Below are 10,779 nucleotides of genomic sequence, written 5' to 3' on the forward strand. Positions count from 1 at the left end.
CCCACGGGGTTTCCCCCTTCTACTTGCTTAATTGCTTAAAGTAGAGTGCAATGAAGGAAACCACTGGCGGTACATTTCTTAAGAGCCACAGCTAGCTCAGTAAATAAAGGTGATTTAAATAATAAAATGTTAATTCACATGTCAAAGATCTCTTTGTACACAACATTTCTTGTGTAGATCTTTCCATCATTTTTAAGCTCGCCTTGCAGAGGACCATCAATTATTTTTAATTTTACGTCCGTTCTTTCACGAACTCTTGAACAGGCAACATAGAGTTGACCATGTCCAAATGCAGGCTCAGGTAAAAAAAATGCCAACACGCTTAAGCGTTTGGCCCTGAGACTTATTGATGGTCATAGCAAAGGCAAGTTTTACAGGAAATTGTCTATGTCTCAATTGAAACGGCAACCCTGTTTGAGATGGAGCCAAATCAATTCTTGGAATGACATGTATTGATATTTCACCTTTAGAGGATCCAGTCAAAGACTTAGCTATTATAACATTATTTTTCAATTGGAAAAATAGTCTTGTACCATTGCAAAGACCTCTTCTGGTGTTAAGATTTCTTAACAGCATAATAATTGCGCCAATCTTTAACCTCAATTTGTGAGGTGGCATGCCAGAAGGCGGGACTATTTGAATGCCGTGGCAACTTCATCCCATTGGCTAGTACAGTTACGCAAGCAACCAATAAACTATCGGTGACAAACAGACACTTAAGCCGCATATAATAAAGATCTCCCCTCGGGGGTGGAGTTTTTCTAACATTCCATGTGTGTATAGACATGCCTATGAAGGAATGTCTCAACCTATATTTGTGATGAAAAACTCAACTTGATGTTTATGCATGATTTCTCTAAAGAAAGACTAATCTGATTCTTTGTTCGAAGACATGCTGCTTTGGGCAGTGACCCCCACCCCATGTGTCCTTGCTTGTCTGCTCTCAGTAACGTTCCTTCTCAAAAAAATCATCCCATAGCACTGGATGGGTGACTCAGTTGGTTAGCGTTGTTCCAGTGCACCAAAGTTCCGGGTTTAATCCCCAGTCAGGGCACACACAAGATGCAACCAATGATTGCATAAATGAGTTGAACAACAAATTGATGTTTCTCCCTCTCTGTTTGTCTCTATGTCTCTCCCTCCCTCCCTTTCTCTTACTTTCTAAAATCATTAAATTAAAAAAATGTGGCCCTGGCTGGTTGACTCAGTGGATAGAGTATCAGCCTGGCATACAGACATCCTGGGTTCAATTCCTGGTCAGGGCACACAGGAGAAGCAACCATCTGCTTCTCCACCACCCCCGTCCCTTTCCTCTCTCCCTTTCTCTCTCTGTCTCTGGATAGCTAAGTTGGTTAGAGCGTCATGCCAAAGCACAGAGGTTGCCAGTTCGATCCCCAGTCCAGGTACATACAGAAACAGCTCGATGTTCCTGTCTATTTAACTCTCTCTCCTTGCCTCTCTCTCTAAAAAATGGGGGGGGGGGATGTATCCAGAGACTAAATAGTACTTGACAATAAAAAGAATGAACTGCTTATATAAACACCATTGATGAATCTCAAAACAAGATTGCACATAAGAAACTCAGAGGGAAAAAAATGAGTGAACACTTTTTTATTAGAATCACATAAAAGTCTAGAAAATGCAAATTAATTTACTGTAAAAAAAAAAAAAAAAAAAGTAAATCAATGGTTGCTGGGAAGACCAGGAAAGGCATTGAGAGAGATTATAAAAGAATAAGAAGCAAATATATGAGTGACAGATGCTCATTATCATGGTTAGGTTGTGTTCACAGGTTTATATGTATGGGAAAAGTTACCGAATTGTACATTTTAAATGTTTAGTGAATATCAATTATACCCAGCAGTCCTTCAAAAAGTGTTCAAAATAAAAGTCTTGAACTCCCTCTCTTTTCAGAAAAACAAGCTTTGGTAACTGTTTATTGACTCTACAAGCTCTCCTCATGTCCTAGCAAGGTCAGTCTGGTATCAGTGGCAGCTGGCAAGCAATGAAGGCTATTTCCATTTGTGTCAACAGGCTGGGTCACCAAAGCCACATCCCTGGACTACTATATGTTCTCTTTCCTCTTTGCTTTACTATCTGCACAGCAATGGCCTTGATGAGATGGACAACCCAGGAAGGGAAATGGGACCCCAAAAACCTCTAGATTGTTTTTATCTGAATCTTACCCTATAAAAAGTGTTACAAGTGAATTCTGAACATCAGGGCACATGGGTCTTTTGCAAGGATCTGGGGGATGAGAGTCCACTCAACTTGACCTAGCATTACATCAACTATGAACAAGCAAAAGACTCATGGTGTTTTCAGAAGCACTGGTGGTTGTCACAATCGTCCCTCTTCAGGATGACCTTGGAGCCCACATAAAAATCCTGGCATCCAGACCACAAAGCCCCGATATGTATCACAGGAGACTGTATGAGTCAGCTAGAACTGCCATAACAAAGTACCGCCAACTGGATAGCTTAGACAACAGACATGCATTTTCCCACACATAGTCTAGACATCTGAAAAGAAAGTGTCAGCAGGGTTGGTTTCCTCTGAGGCCTTTATTCTTGGCTTGCAGAGGGTGGTCTTCCTTCTATTTGTGGCTGTGTCCTCACTTCTTTTGTAAGGACACCACTCATAATTCATAAGAGTCTACCCTAATGACTTCATGTTAACTTATCTCTTTTAAAATGTCATATCCAAATACAGTCACATTTGGAGGTGCTGGGTGTTAGGACTTTGACATCAATTCTGGGGTACACAACTCAGCCTACAACAAAGGCTTTTTCAGGACTCTAGCCGGTTGGCTCAATAGTAGAGCATCAACTTGGCATGTGGTAGTCCTAGGTTCAATTCCCAGTCAGGGCACACAAAAGGGTCCATCTGCTTCTCCACCCCTCCCCCTCTCACATCTCTCTCTCTCCTCCTCCTCCTCCTGCAGCCACGGCTTGATTGGAGCAAGCTGGACCCAGGCACTGAGGATGGTTCCATGGCCTCCACCTCAGGTACTAAAATAGCTCAGTTGCTGAGCAACAGAGCTTTGGCCCAGCAGGGCAGAGTATTGCCTGGTAGGGGCTTGCTGGTGAATCCCAGTCGGGGCACATGTGGGGATCTGTCTCTGCCTCCCTGCTTCTCACTTAATTTTTTAAAAAATGCAAGTTAAGACTAAAAAGTGAGCTTGACCAGTGGTGGCACGGTAGATAGAGTGTTGGCTTGGGATGCTGAGGACCTACGTTTGAAACCCCAAGGTCGCTGGCTTGAGCGTCGGATCATAGATATGACCCCACGGTAGCTGGCAGGAGCCCAAAGATCGCTGGCTTGGCTGGAGCCCCCTGGGTCAAGGCACATATGAGAAGCAATCAATGAACAACTAAAGTAATGCAACTCTGAGTAGATGCTTCTCATCTCTCTGTCTTCCTGTCGGTCTGTATCTCTCACTAAAAAAAAAAAAAAAAAAAAAGTAAAAAGTGGAGAGCCTTCATTCATTCATTTGCAATTATATTGACCTCTCTACAACACGAAGCTTGAGATCCAATGAAATCTGTTCATCCCTTCATGCTGACAGAGTTCAATTCTGCTATGAAACTACCCCTCAAATTGAAGAGAACACCCAAGATTCAAGGTGATTAAACTGAAAGGTCTTTATTATTGCCTAAGCCAGAGAAACATGTGGCACACAATTCCTGGATGGTGACTCTGAAGCTGCAAAGATTTTTTCACAAGCCTCATGTGACACCAACAATGTTCCTAAGAAATGTAGCCTTTTTTTGCAAGGCACCACCCAGAACTCCGATCGGACATGCTGGGCCAACATAGTCACATCCATGCCCTAAGTTAGAAGGCAATGAGCAGCCCTGTGAGGTCTGTTTACTTATTTCCACAGGCAATGATAGAACACACAGGTCAGCTTCCTTCAGTGCAATGTGGGGTGGTGACTGATGTACATTGTGGGGACCTGCCAGATGGCAGAGGTGAGATGACTTCTGCCACAGAAACTGGCAATAACTTAAATCTAGCCAGGAATCCAGGGAGGTAAGGAAGCACAATGCAGCTTCTGAACATTTTCCAAGCAGCTGGAACGTATGGGAAATCACCTGATGTTGGAAATTCAGATGAACCAAGTTCAATTCTGGTAAAAACAATTGCCTCACTAAGGTTCTTCCCCAGTGTAATTATACTAAGCACAGAAATATCATGTTCTCTGCTATTTTAAAGCCTTTTGGCAGTGTGAACTCTGTAGTGTAGAATGAAGACAGATGACTGGCTAAAGGAATTGTGACATTCACTGCACTCATCACGGCCTGGCTCCAGTATGAGTTCTGATTCCTATGAGAGTGTACCTTTGGCTAAAGGATGACCCATATTTTGCACGTTTGCCTTAGATTGGGCTACTTATAAAATATTGTGATCAACTGAGTGGCTTATAAACAACAGAAATTCCTCAGACTTCTGAAGACTGGGCATCTGACATCATGGTCCCCGTATGGTCCAATCTCATGTCTAGTGAGGACCATCTTCCCATAGGGTCCTCACATAGCATACAGAGGAAGCAAGCTTTCTCCCGACTCTTATATAGACACTAATCCCATTCATGAGGGCTCTACCCTCATTACCAATTTTCATCCTAATTACTCCCAAAGACCTCACCTCTACCTAATTCTATCACATGAGGGGATAGGGTTTCAACATATGAATTTTGCGGGACATAAACATTTAGCTCTTAATATCCATCGTTCAGGCCATTATCTAGTGCATACCTTCTGGTGGTGCATGAGACTAGAGCTTTGGCTAAAAGATTTCTCACATTCACAGCACTCCTAAGGCCTTTCTCTGGTGTGAACTCCCCAGTTTATTGAGGTTGGACTTGTTACTAAATAATTTTCCACATTCACCACACTCATAAGGCCTGACTCCAGTGTGAACTCTCTGGTGTTGAGTGAATCCAGAACTTTGGTAAAAGGATTTCCCATATTCCCCACACCCATAAGGTCTTTCTCCACTGTGAACTATTTGGTGTTTAATAAGGCTAGAGCTATGGCTAAAGGATTTCCCACAATCATAGCATTCATAAGGCCTTTCTCCAGTGTGAACTCTTTGGTGTTCTAAGAGAATGGACCTATAGATAAAGAATTTCCCACATGCCTTGAACTCATAGGCCTTTCTGTGGTGCGAACTCTCTGGTGTGTCATGAGGTTAGAGCTATGGGTAAAGGTTTTTCCACATTCCCTACATGAATAAGGCCTTTCTCCAGTGCGAACTCACTGATGGTTATGGAGGAGCTGTACGGAGGGTACAGCTTTTGCTAAAGGATTCCCCACATTCCCCACACTCATAGGGCCTTTCTTCCATGAGAAACTCTCCAATGTCTAATGAGGCTGTACCTTTGGCTAAAGGATTTCTTACCCTCACTGCACATGTAACATCTTTCTGTACTGAGGACTCTCTGGTGATGAACAAATGTGTGTTTATACCTCAAAGCTTTGGTATCTCTTGAGGGCAGTAATGAGTTTTCTGCCTGGGAAAGGCTGCCACACCATTGCTTCCGGTGTTTGAACTCTCTTCAGTTTTAGTGGTTTGACATGGAGAAATCCTGAAGTGGCCAGGAAGCCCTTCCCAACCTCCCAGCAGGTAAAAGGCTTCCCAGACACATGAAATATGCAGTCGTTTCCAAAGGAGACTGTTCAGATCAATTGTGAAGGGTTTCTCTCCAGAGTTCTGATTCTGGTGCTGAGCGAGGTTTGCACTGACATATATTTGTTTCCCACACGAGCCAAGACTGCACGGCTTCTGTCCCTGATGCGTTTCCTGGTGTTCAGCTGAGAGCGAAAGGTCTTGCAGGGAAGATAGACCTGCCTTGAGAAGCCTGACCTGTGACACTCTTTCTATAGAAACACTCCGCTCGGGGACCTCATCCTCTGCCCCACACCAACAACCTAGAAAAATAAATAAATACTGGTCAAGTGCATGTTGGCTGTGGTGGGAAAGGCAGTCTCTATACACACGTGCGTGTTTGACACCATCAGCAGAGTCCACGGAGGGTGGTTCAGGCTGAGGATTACTTAGCACAGTACCAGGCTATAAGATCACAGAAGATGGGGAGCCTCATGAAGTGAAGGGCACAACCAAGGACACAGCACAGGGAGGAGAGACAGGACCTGTAACTCACTTCTCTGTAAAACAAATTTTAGCAGGACCTGTCTGCTCGCGGTAGCCATCGGAAGGCTGGGTAGAAAAATATGAGGCTACAAAAAGCACAAAACACAGTGGGAGATATCGCAAGGTGATACTCAAGGATATCGCAAGGAAAGGGCTACTTGGTCATTTATTTGAAAACATTCAGCAAGACCTCTGCAGCTGACCCATGAGTGCTGTGAAGGGTGTGTCTGGGATAAAGAATATCCAACTAAATGCACCAAAGCAGCTGGTGTTTAATGGCCACCTAAGAATATGTGTGCACGTTGCGACATAATACATAGAGCCTTACCCTAGCTGGTTAGTTAAGTGGCTTAAAAGTGTCATCCTGAAACGACAAGGTTGCAAGTTCGATCCCCAGTCAGGGCACACATGGGAAGCAACCAAACAATGCACGACTGAGAGGAACAAGAAATAAATGCTTCCTTTATCCCCCTCTCCCCCACACTCTTCCTCTCAAAACTCAGTAAAAATTAAACCTTGGCCAGATAGTTCGTTTTGTTGGAGTGTAGTCCCAGAGCACAGAGGTTGCTGGTTCGATACCCTGGTCAGGGCACGTATAGGAGCAGCTCGATGTTCTTATCTCTCTCTCTCTCCCTGCCTCTCTCAAAAAAAGAAACAAACAACAACAACAAAAAAAAAAAAACAACCCATACATAGAGGCCAATGTTGAAGAGCACTGCCAATGGAGAGGCAAAAACAAAGGGTGAGATGTGGAGTCCAGAGGGGTGAGGATTAGCCCACAGGTTGGATATAAGAGGAGAAGTGACATGTGGAAAAAATTTTAGTTGGAAAAATGCCAAGAATGAGAATGGAACCCTGGCCAGATAGCTCTGCTGGTTAGAGCATTGCTCCAAAGCACAGAGGTTGCCAGTTCAATCCCCTGTATGGACAGGGAGCACATACAGAAACATACCCATGTCCCTGTCTCTTTCCCATTCTTTCTCTATAATCAATAAATAAAATTTTTAAAAAAGAAATAAATCAAAAATGAGGATGGAAAGGCTGAAATGAAATGTTTAACGATTGGTCTTGGAAACAAAATAGGACTCAAATGGAGTAAGTTGCTGATATAGTTTCAACACAACCCTGACATCATGCAGTCCCCGTGGGGTGCCAATATCCAGGACCAGGCTCCTGCTGAGCCCATCTCACTGTGGGTGGACTCATACCCATCCTGAGAACTACCAAGGGGCCTGACCAGGCGGTGCACAGTGGATAGAGCATCGGACTGGGACACAGAGCATCCAGGTTCGAAACTCCAAACTCACCAGCTTAAGCGCTGGCTCATCTGGTTTGAGCCCAAGGTTGCTGGCTTGAGCAAGGGTCACTCAGTCTGCTGTAGCCCCCCGGTTAAGGCACATATGAGAAAGCAATCAATAAACAACTAAGGTACTGCAAAGAAAACTGATGCTTCTCATCTCTCTCCCTCCTTGTCTGCCTGTCCCTATCTGTCCCTCTCTCTCTGTCTCAAAAAAAAAAAAAAAAAGAACCACCACCCCACTCCCAAGAGGAGCAACGACACGGCACCCACACAAAACAAGTCCTCAGGGAAGTAAAAGACAGATGAGCAGCCATGAGCACATTGATAGCCATGGGAAAGAAAACTAAATGCTACAAAGACAACTTCCAAGGAGGGTCTTACAAGAAAGAATAGCCCATAGTCCACACAAGCGGTGACAGTGTAACTGATGACAATTCCCAGCACAGGCAGGTGTCAAAAAAATGTTAGCAAGGGGAAAGAAGTCAAGCCTTGGGCAGAGAGTTGATTTGGATTCTGGAAAATGTGCCTGGCTAAGACAACAAGAAAGGTGGGATCTGTAACAGTGACTTCAAGATGACTGACTCTGGAACCTTCCATGACAGACTTACAGGTAGCAGGTGTTAGGCATGTTCAAGAGGGCAGTTCATACAATTCAGCCCAACTAACCACAGCACTGATCCAGGAAACTGTGGAAGAAAGCAGAGCCCATGCATGGCCCATTGGTGGATTCAGCTGGTTTGCACTAGTTCAGCAGAATGATACCTGATTTTTTGTTGCACTTGGCGAACCAGTTATTAAAATGGCACTTGTCATCAGGGTTCTCTCTAAGGTGGGCCGCCAATGTGGACATCACAAATTTACCTACATTCCTTACTCTTTTTTAACGTTCATCTGCGCAACAGCATATTCTACGCACCCGCAGTCATGTTCATTCTGTCTGTAGGGGAAAAAAATTTGACAGAACTATGCTTGTAATATTTATTTATTCATTTCATAAAACTCATTATACCTTTGATGAAATACCACATTTTAATTCCCTCACGTTTGTTACTTCAGTAAACAATCATATAACATAAAAAGTACCAAACAACCAGGCAGTGACAAGCTGTTATTGTGTCAGCTTTATTTTTTTATTTAGTTATTTTAGAGAAAGGGGAGTGAGAGAGAAAAGGGGGGGAGAGCAGGAAGCATCAACTCCCATATGTGCCTTGACCAGGCAAGCCCAGGGTTTCAACCAGTGACCTCCACGTTCCAAGTTGATGCTTTATCCACTGCGCCACCATAGGTCAGGCTGTTTCAGCTTGTGTTACACCCAAAATTCAAGCAGCAATATGGAAATATCTTAACAGTTTTATTGTTTTTTTTGTCAGGTATTATTTAATATTTTAAAATTCTTTCTCATAACATAATCTAATTTTCTATACTCTTTTGTTGTTCTCAAGTATTAAATGGATGAAATAATATACTACCTTTCTGGGTTTTTATACTTAAAACAGTCATTAGGGCAGAGAACCGGTTGTTAAATTATTTGAATCCCACCATTGCCATTGCCCTATGTGAGAAGGACAGACTTTTGGACAGAGACTTAGCTCAGAGCACAGAGGTAGGTGCGAGAATCATACCCGGGGAGGTTTTAAGTGCCAAGTTCTCCAGCATCACATCCAGGTACAGACGTCTCTGAGCCTCATCAGGAGCTCCCATTCCTCCCCGGAGAAGTACACAGCCACATCCTCAAAGGTCACCCTGCCCTATCATAACAGGGACAGATAAAACCAAAGACAGCTCCTTCCTAAGCACCTATAAATCCTTGCCCTTATATTTGGCCCACGCCCATTCTCCTCCCAAACTCCCGAATTAAATGGAAAAGCCAGGCCGTGGTACCAGTGACACTGTTGTCTCCTCATGAACTCATTGATCTTGAGGTCCAGCCATTGGAAATAAGAGGCAGGTGAACAAATAGGTAGCTAGGCTGTGGACAAGACATAGAGAATTCTACCAGCTCCTACCAGGCAGTTCCCCTGGAATGGCCAAGTTCACGCAAGTGTCAATGCCAGGGCCTTGGAATAAGTAGACACACTCCCATTCCAAGTGCAACCAGTTCTTTAGACTGCACATCCATTACATTTCTGGACAGCACCACCACATGCCCACGGCCACCACCAATCTCACCGGCCCATACCATAGGCCAGTGGTCAGCAAACTGTGGCTCGCGAGCCACATGTGGCTCTTTGGCCCCTTGAGTTTTTAGCAAAGGCCAGCTTAGGAGTACCCTAATTAAGTTAACAACAATTTACCTACCTATATAATTTAAGTTTAAATTATAAAGTTAAAATTTGGCTCTCTAAAGAAATTTCAATCATTGTACTGTTGATTTTTGGCTCTGTTGACTAATGGGTTTGCTGACCACTGCCATAGGCCTTTCCCTATCCTCCCCCCATGTTACCATAATTTAATGACCTCCACTCCACCACACTCCTGCAGGTGGGATCCTGCCCTAGGGAAACCAAATATATGACATCTGACTCTGGAGAGATGAGATTGAATCAATCACACCTAGTCACAGCCTGGGAGGGGAGGATACCACACAAGACTACATGGTGTTTGTTGTACTACAGAAAAGAGTGAACAGCCCTGGCCAGTTGGCTCAGTGGTAGAGTATCCACCTGGCATGTGGAAGTCCCGGGTTCGATTCCCAGCCAGGGCACACAAGAGAAGCACCCATCTGCTTCTCCACCCTTCCCCCTCTCCTCTCTATTTCAGTGGTCCCCAACCTTTTTTGGGCCACAGATCGGTTTAATGTCAGAAAATATTTTCACGGACCGGCCTTTAGGGTGGGTCAGATAAATGTATCGCATGACCGAGACAAGTGTCAAGAGTGAGTCTTAGACGGATGTAACAGAGGGAATCTGGTCATTTTTTAAAAATAAAACATCGTTCAGACTTAAATATAAATAAAACAGAAATAATGTAAGTTATTTATTCTTTCTCTGCAGACCGGTACCAAATGGCCCATGGACTGGTACCGGTCCGCGGCCCAGGGGTTGGGGACCACTGCCCTAGTGGATATTTGATTCTCTATCCACTGAGCCACCACCAGTCAGCCTCAAAAACAGTAATTTCTTACAGCAAAGAAGTCACATCACTGAAGAATGAATGAGGTTTTAACATAATTGTTTATTGTTTCACTAGCTTCTTATTTGTTAATGAAAACAGCCAAAATCATTTTTAAAAAATGACTTTTTCCAAAAAAGACATACAGGGGGCAGATAAACAAAAATGCTCAACATCATGAAACATCAAAGAAATGCAACTAGCCTGAC

At 43.8% G+C, this 10,779-nt stretch overlaps 1 pseudogene; it reads right to left on the minus strand.

Annotated features, from left to right (window-relative positions):
- Window positions 1–3,900: 3,900 nt before the first annotated feature.
- LOC136398257 (zinc finger protein 211-like) lies at window positions 3,901–9,160 on the minus strand (annotated as a pseudogene).
- Window positions 9,161–10,779: the final 1,619 nt, after the last annotated feature.

This window comes from Saccopteryx leptura, chromosome 3, assembly GCF_036850995.1.
Source record: "Saccopteryx leptura isolate mSacLep1 chromosome 3, mSacLep1_pri_phased_curated, whole genome shotgun sequence".
NCBI lineage: Eukaryota > Metazoa > Chordata > Mammalia > Chiroptera > Emballonuridae > Saccopteryx > Saccopteryx leptura.